Genomic DNA, 9,756 nt, shown 5'->3' on the forward strand with positions numbered 1-9,756 from the left:
TTTTATTGCAATGCTAACGATTTTGCCCAGCAGTTGCTCTCCTTCAAAAGTATAATGTGCCACAATACTAGATTGAATATAGTGATCAATTAACAGACCTGTAGGGATGATTAACGGAAGGATTTCCATGAAAAAACGCAAAAATTTGACGTTTTTATTTTTTTAAATGCGTTGCAGGTGGAATTTTTGAACTTTTTTTTCTCAAAATATGGGGAATTGAGACTAGAATCTCGTCAATTTTTGTCAAAGCAGTAGAAAAATCTTTACCTATGAGAATGATTAAAAAAAAAAAGAAGTGTCGATCAAAAATATTATTTAACAATTAAAAATAAATTAAATATTTTTCCCTTCAATTTAAATTTTTTTTTTATTTTTCAGAATTTTTTCAGATTTTTAAGTAGCTTTGAAGTTCTCGAAAAAAAAATCGAAAAAAACCGTTTTTTAAGCATAAAAAATCAGGGGATCGATATAATGATCTGAAGTTTTACACAGAATTATTTTTTCGGGTGGTGAATATGTGAAAAAATTGCCGCCTTGAAATTAGCTGGGAACAGATTTACCATGCTTATCCGGCTAGACCCTATTCCTGCGTATCAACGATCGGAATGAGTTTTCCAGAAAAATTATTCGCGCCCTGCGCTCGTGATTTTTGTCCCGTAAAACTCATCTATTTCGTTGCTAGGCAACAAAGCTATCGGGAAATATCCGATAATTTTGAAAGTCTCGGAATACTACAACTGAGAATTTACTTCCTCCTGGGTTCGACCAATCAGAGTGCAGTGGTCAAGGTCACGTGGCACTTAACACGAATATCTCGCAGAAGTAAAAAACAAGTGGATAATCGCATTTTCTGTATATGGGTTATGCTTATGTTGCTAACAAATTAACAATATGCTTCTGAATGGATTCTGTATTTTTTAAATTTATTACTCTCGTTTTTTTATTACGCTTTTATTTTTTTTAACTTCTCAGCCCGAAAGCAGGAAGTTATTGTAATGACACCGAAAATTGAATTTAGAAATTTCATGTTTTCTCAACGATTTATGACTCCTAGAAACTCTCTCGATAGGGCCGACCTTTTTTTTTAAAGATTGATCTGTATGGAGGTATGCGTCCATTTTTTTCTGATTTTTGTTGCTTTAGTATCATTTTTGATTGAAGTATCATCAAAATTTATGGCCAATTTTCCGGTTTTTGCTTATGAATGGAAGCTTTGTAATCGTTCTAAATTACGTTTCCAAATTGATGTGTCAGGATAACTAAATATGGTCTAAAAAGTCTAAATATGCGATTTTTAGATGGTGTCTGTATGTATGTATGTATGTATGTATGTATGTATGTATGTATGTATGTATGTATGTATGTATGTATGTATGTATGTATGTATGTATGTATGTATGTATGTATGTATGTATGTATGTATGTATGTATGTATGTATGTATGTATGTATGTATGTATGTATGTATGTATGTATGTATGTATGTATGTATGTATGTATGTATGTATGTATGTATGTATGTATGTATGTATGTATGTATGTATGTATGTATGTATGTATGTATGTATGTATGTATGTATGTATGTATGTATGTATGTATGTATGTATGTATGTATGTATGTATGTATGTATGTATGTATGTATGTATGTATGTATGTATGTATGTATGTATGTATGTATGTATGTATGTATGTATGTATGTATGTATGTATGTATGTATGTATGTATGTATGTATGTATGTATGTATGTATGTATGTATGTATGTATGTATGTATGTATGTATGTATGTATGTATGTATGTATGTATGTATGTATGTATGTATGTATGTATGTATGTATGTATGTATGTATGTATGTATGTATGTATGTATGTATGTATGTATGTATGTATGTATGTATGTATGTATGTATGTATGTATGTATGTATGTATGTATGTATGTATGTATGTATGTATGTATGTATGTATGTATGTATGTATGTATGTATGTATGTATGTATGTATGTATGTATGTATGTATGTATGTATGTATGTATGTATGTATGTATGTATGTATGTATGTATGTATGTATGTATGTATGTATGTATGTATGTATGTATGTATGTATGTATGTATGTATGTATGTATGTATGTATGTATGTATGTATGTATGTATGTATGTATGTATGTATGTATGTATGTATGTATGTATGTATGTATGTATGTATGTATGTATGTATGTATGTATGTATGTATGTATGTATGTATGTATGTATGTATGTATGTATGTATGTATGTATGTATGTATGTATGTATGTATGTATGTATGTATGTATGTATGTATGTATGTATGTATGTATGTATGTATGTATGTATGTATGTATGTATGTATGTATGTATGTATGTATGTATGTATGTATGTATGTATGTATGTATGTATGTATGTATGTATGTATGTATGTATGTATGTATGTATGTATGTATGTATGTATGTATGTATGTATGTATGTATGTATGTATGTATGTATGTATGTATGTATGTATGTATGTATGTATGTATGTATGTATGTATGTATGTATGTATGTATGTATGTATGTATGTATGTATGTATGTATGTATGTATGTATGTATGTATGTATGTATGTATGTATGTATGTATGTATGTATGTATGTATGTATGTATGTATGTATGTATTGTGACGAGGCGCATTATTTAATTTTTATTATTTTTATACATATTTTTCCCCAACACACACTGCCCCTAAAACCGCAAATTCTCGCCACCGTTGGTTACCTCTTCGCTCGCTTTTCCCCCTCATCGCCCCTCTGCCCCCGCCCCTGGATATCACGAAGACATCAGCCGAAGGAAGACATCCGTTCCGGCCCCACCCGATCAATTGGAGAAGCCATCGCCCCCTGGAAATTCCCCATACTGGACCCATGAATATTCAACACCTGTAATAATCCCTTGCGAGACATTNTGCTCCCGAATTAAAACCCGAAGGACATCGACACCTGACGAACCCCCACGAATCGCGAAGGAAAAGAAAAGACCGTCACTCGTGCATTAGCTGCCCCGTGAGTCGCCACGTGCCCCGAAAGTAGTAAATAGTGAATACAGTAAAATTCGCCCGGAAGTTATTTAGCGGATAAAAAGAGGACTTTTGATACATCGAGCTCATCCCAGCTCTAGTATTGGTGCCCAGGAAACCCCGAGGTGGAAAGGAGGCGCTCCAGGAAAACGCCCTGGTATTTTGAAGGAGTGCAAGGCGTCGGTGGAATTCCACGTGTTCGCCAGAGTGAAGTCCCATCGTGAGTACGAGTTACCCCCCTCATTTTCCCTCTTGTCCCCACAATATTACCCTTCATACCCCCCAACGGTGAGCCTACACTCTTTTGTTTCTTCCCCTTCAGTTATTATTTTTATATTTAGTTGCATTCCCTCGACACGACTACCGTCTCCCCTTTTTCCTGCATTAGAGTCACTCCCTTTTTACGTGTACAAGAGTTTCCTGGCCTCCCCCACTCAAAAGATCTCATTAAAGGCCTTATTTACGTCTTTTGACCATGAGAATTGTATTTAGAGAAAATATAGGTAATTATTCTCAAATTATCCCTTATTTGTCCCTTTTCTTGACTCGCCCTAATCCTTTTTTCAGGAATTAGTCTAATAGAATCTAGAAAACGGTCACAGTATGTATGTATATATGTATGTATGCATGTATGTATGTACGTTGTGAGGTTGAAACCAGATTAAACTAATTCTTTCTCTAAACTTTCAAATTATTTTCCCAAAATAATCTACTTTCAACGGTCTTGTAGACTTAAATCACGTACAAGGTGGATTTTCCACAATAGATGCCTTTTTGGCATGAAATATTATTATTCTTACTTACTTTTATTTTTGTTCGGGCCAAAGTATTATTAAATTCTACCAGAATTATTATTTTATCAATTAATATTCCATAGTTAAATCTGTTCGGGCTAAATTATTTTTGTTCCGGCTATTTTCTATTATTTGGGTCCAGATAAATCAAAAGAGATGTTTTCTAATTAAGAAAAGAAAATATTATTTATTCAATGTAGTAAATTGTTGTTCAGGTCTTTTAACATAATACAGTTAGTGTGAAATTAAATCGAAACTAATCAAAAAAGTAATATTAATGAAAAATATTCAATAAACGAAAGTACAACTGGTTGTGTATTTGCGGCCCTCAAATCACCACGCTTCCACTCCAAATTACGACGCCAATTTTCCCGGTTTTCTAATTAGCAAAAATATGATTCAAAATAACTTTAAATTCCAAAAATATCTCTCTATATAATAAAAAAATAAGCCCAAAAATTCAGGCGACGCTCAAAATTCAGGCGACGCTTGATCCGGCCCTGGGGCGACACAGATGTGGTCCTGGGGCCAACCTGACGTGATCCGAGTCGACCCGGCGTGACCCGAGCCGACATGACCCCAACCGACCTGACGTGACCTGATGTGACTCAAGCCAACCCAATCCTGACAGGTCACAGGATGATTTTATATATATTTATATATCTCTATATAATAAAAAAATAAGGGCAAAATTTAAGACAATTCAGGCGAGGCAAAAATTCAGGCGACGCCAAAATTCAGGCGACGCCTAAAGGTGGGGGGGTGCCCAAGGTCGCGAGGGTTAGAAGGGAGGAGGGTGTCCCAGGGTCAAACGCAGTGGGGGGCGAAGCCCCCCGGGGTTGGCGAGCGAAGCGAGCAGGGGGCGAAGCCTAAGGTTGGAGGGGTAGAAGGGAGGAGGGTGTCCCAGGGTTAAACGGGGTGGGGGGGCTGACAATTGGATTGGGGGGAGCGAAGCGAGCGGGGGGGCGAAGCCCCCCGGGGTTGGCGAGCGAATCGAGCAGGGGGCGAAGCCCCCTAGTTATGGTTATAATGTTCTATATAACTTTACTTAATTTCAAGGATAATTCTCAGAGTCGATTCGTCGTCAATTGCTCTGACATTCAAAGATGAAATTTAATTAATTTCGATTTTCTCCAATTTGCCAAAATGGCCAAAATGACGACACTAGAGAAGCCAGTGACGCTCCGTACTTTCCTATGATTTTCCTACTAACTCGGTCATATAATTATCAACTTTTATGCAGTAAAAATGATTTCCAGTTCTACTCTACTTTTCTCACTAATTATTCCGCGAAGACCGTTCAATTTTGACACCATCTCCGCAGTTACTATTTGTCCTCTGCCACACACGTAATTTTTATTATTTTTACTTACGTGAGTGGAAGAGATTTGTTTCTCTCGATTACTTGTATTTTCCGCGTTTCCTCGACGTTTCTCGTCTTTCCCTCGTTTCCCTCACTCCTCAAGATGTTCCTGAGGCCTAATATACACTTAATTGCTAATTAATGACTTGCTAAATACTATTTATTAATTACTATTTACGAGGGGTTTGTCAGTCTTTTGATGTCGTCACGCAGAGTGAAGAGTTTCCGGGCTTCTCCCTTACTGCAGGTCAGTTTTTCTCCTCCTACGTCAATTTTCACCAACGCGCGCCGTCATTCTATCATTTCCGCCAATGGAGAGCATCCTTTCATTTCTCTCTTTATTTCTCCTCGATTCACCCTCGATCAGGGTTGACTGGCATGCCTCAATGGTCAAGGTGAAAGTTTGATGAACTCTGATAATGGGGTCGATCTCCTTTTTATCGACCCACCATCGACAACTGGTGCTCGAAGTCCAGTGTTCCTGACTGGAGCATGGTTCCATTTATTTAAGCAGTTCCCACTGCTTAAGCCATCCTAGAGCCTTCAAGGTCTACTCGAGTACTCTGACACAATCCCCTAGTCAAATTCCGAGCCCTCCCGAATACTTGGGGAGTCCTCGTCCAGTCCTGTCATACATAACCTCACCTGTCCCAACAGTAGGCCATGTGAGTCTCTTATTTTCCTCTCACCTACTATTTTTAATCTTTGGAACTTTTTTCCTCTAACTTCCATTATTCTTCAGGGTTAAGGGAATAATCTTGAGTCTCTTCTCGGATTTAAGGCTTCAATTTTAGTACTCAGACCCTGGATAACTCTTCGGGATTCTCTCCCGGCGATTTCACCTCTTCTCAGGCAACTCCATGAGACTCTGGGTTTCCTTCCACTGAAATGCCTTTGCTGGTGCTCCATGCTGCTTCTCCAGTCAATACCGGACCCTCAGAGAGTGGAAAAAGACACGGAGTGGCACTGCCATTTCCTTGTACTGATCCTCACACCACTGGATCCGGGATGACTTATTCACTACTATTTACACATTTCAGGGAAACTACGGGTAAAAGAGCGAGAGAGAGTACGCTCTCCTATTTCATTTAATAACCATTTCATTTTAATCATTACTACTCTTGAGTTATCCGGGTTTTTTTACGTGACGTTCGTCACAATGTATGTATGTATGTGTGTGTATTTTTTTCAATTTTTTTTAGCATTTTTCTTTATAGAAGCTTGATGAAATTTAATGAATTTTTCTATGAATATAGACGTTACTAGGCTCTATTCATCGACACCAATTAAAGTTGAATTATTCATAGAGTTTGTGAAATATTTGTGTTTTTTCATAAGTCGATTTTTCGATGCTCAGTCCAAGAATCTCAGAATTTTCTCAGAATGAAATGAATCATGTCTTACAAAATTTGTTTGGTAGCCTCTTGATTCTTTCAGAATATGATGCGGATCGCCTCTATCACTGTTGACCTACAGCATATAGTTTATGAGATTTTTTTTTCATTTTGTTCATGATAAACTGGAAAAATTAACAGTCATATCAATGAAATCATGGCTCAAAAAGACTGTTTTGATGCTTTCTCAATGAAGTGCAAAGATGATGAAAACCGCATAACTATTTATTAAGTTGCATAGTAGCAATATGAAGCTTTAGGTCATATGGAGTACATATGGGGTTCATATATGGAGTCATATAAAAGTTGTACGGGGTCATATGGGGGTTATATGAGGTCATTTGGAAGTTATTTGAGGTCATATGGTGTCATATGAGGATCGCATGGGATTATACGGGAGTCATATGGAGGTCATATGTGGCAATATGAGGGTCATATGGGCTCATATGGGGTTATATGGAGGTCATATGGGGTCATATGGAGGCTTATATAGGCGTTAAATGAGTCATATGGAGCCATGTTGTTATGGGGTCACACAAGGAGCGCATCAGCTCATATGGAGGTCATACGGAATTATTATATGGAGTGATATGTGGGCTTATATAGGGTCATGTGGGGCTACATAGATGTCACATTGAGCCAGATGGGGTCATATGCGGATTCTATGGGCTCATAAAAGGGTAATATAGGGATCATAAGAGAGTCATATCGGTGTCACTATTCAAAACAATAAAAGATAAGAGTAATAAATTTCAAAAATAGAGAATTCATTCGGAAGCATACGGCTAATTTGTTAGCAACATAAACTATATCCATTGTAACATGATAAAAATCATGTACTGTTCCTCGCCTGAACTGACCGCGGATCGTGGGGGGAAAATTAGTAGTTTCCCTTAGCGAGGAGTCGGATCACCCAGGGCCATAATTGTCATTTTATTTTTATTTTTTCTATTATTTTCTTTCTTTTCATCATTCTCTCGAACTCTGTCGATCGCGCTCACCGTGGGGTACGTGAGCTTCGAGGGGGAGTGGAGCGGAGCATCGGGAATGACTACAAGTCGGCACTACAGCAGATGACGAGTAGCACACCGACTAGCACGCACACACCGAGTCTGAGAGACTCACACCATGAAGGACGCGAGAGACGATCGACGCACGCCAGCAGGCATCTCAGGCTTCTACGTGCGAACCCCCACCGCCTCACCGATGGATCGGGGGCGCAAGGCCGCCCAGTAAAAAACTCATGCTGCAATATTGAGGGAGCATCGGATTATGTTGGCTTCTACGCTGTTCAATGCGGATCATATCCACCGACCGCGTAACGGAGGTCTCAGTTCTCTGCGACGGAGGCCTTTGGCCTCATTCTTTTATTTTCATTAGTGAATATTAATTATTTCATTCATATTGTTGCCGTTTATCGGTTTTGATTTTGGAACTTTGTTCAATTTCTTCATTCGTGTGGTTCTCGCGTCGTCGTCGCTTACGGGTGATCCTCGCATCTTAGCGTCTCCCATGCATCTCTAAAGTTATTATTATTTCTTTTAGTTAGTTAGCATCACTAGGTTAATTACATTTTTTTTTGTTTGTATAGCGTCTTTGCTCGCGGGAGTCCTCTCCCACACGTGTAAAAGATCAAACTTAACTCATGGATTAAAAATATATTTTTTTTGTTTTGTAAAAGTTTGCATATGGTTGAGTAACGCTCATTGTAGCCTGTTCCCACACGCCTTCGCGGTTATCTGAGCTAGTCGTGGAAGCGGCTCAACGGTGTGACTTTATCCTTTGGCGGTGAAAAGGAGTGGCGCCCTTTTTGGCATTTCGTCTCCTCTCATTATTCCCGTCGTTCTAATTCCGGGTTGAGAGTCCAAAGGGGTCGCTGGAAGTTTGTGGAGAACCACGCGTCTGAATCCCGCAGACGCGCTTGGAAAAATACCTCACACCATATACAGAAAATGCGATTATCCACTTCTTTTTTATATTTACCGTTTTTTAAGCCCAAGACAATTCAATTTGGAATCAGTATTCTCATTTCGTGATTTTTAATTGAATATCGATTCGTGATACAATTTGGAGTGAGTGAAGTACTTGTTTGTTCATCCAATCGTGTTTTTTATAATATCATTGACAGTTCCATCAATTTTACCCCCCATCTGGCTCTATGTGACATCTATGTGGCCCCACATGACCCTATATATACGCCCACATGACTGCATATCAATCCATATAATCCCGTATGACCCCCATATGACTCTTGTATGAGCTGATGCGATCCTTGTATGACCCCATAACACCATATGACTCCATATTACTCTCATTTAACGCCTATATATAACCCCACATGAGCACATATGACCCAATGTGGTCCCCATATGACTCCGTGTGACCCCCATATAATGCCATATTACTCCAATATGACTTCATACAGTCTCTATACGAACCTCATATGAATCCATATCACTTCATATAATCATATATGAGCCCATATGACCCTCATATTGGCACATATGACCTCCATATTCCTCTCGTATAATCCCATATGATCCTCCTATGACTCCATATGACCCAACTGTATCATCTTATATGAGCCCATTATGACACCATGTGACCTCAGATAACTTCCAAATGACCTCATATAACCAATATATGACCCCCATAGGACCTAAAGCTTCATATTGCTACTATGCAACTTAATAAATAGTTATGTTGTTTTCATCATCTTTGCACTTCATCAAGAATGCATCAAAACAATCTTTTTGAGCCACGATTTCATTGATATGACGGTTAATTTTTCCTGTTTATCATGAAAAAAATGAAAAAAAAAAACCACAAACTATATGCTATAGCTCAACAGAGATAGATGCGATCCGCATCATATTCTGATAGAATTAAGAGGTTTTCAATAGAAATTTTTTAAGTCATGATTCGTTCCCTTCTGATAACAATTCTTGGACTGAGCGTCGAAAAATCGATTCTTGAAGAAAAACCAATATTTCACAAACTCTACGAATAATTCAACTTCAATTGGTGTCGATTGATAGAGCCTATGAACGTCTATGTCCATGGAAAAATTCATGAAATTTCATCAAACTCCTATAAAGAAAATTGCGATAAAACAATTTAAAAAAGGAAAACA

Source organism: Diachasma alloeum, unplaced genomic scaffold, assembly GCF_001412515.2.
Source record: "Diachasma alloeum isolate Michigan unplaced genomic scaffold, Dall2.0 Dall_scaffold_78909, whole genome shotgun sequence".
In the NCBI taxonomy this organism is placed as follows: domain Eukaryota; kingdom Metazoa; phylum Arthropoda; class Insecta; order Hymenoptera; family Braconidae; genus Diachasma; species Diachasma alloeum.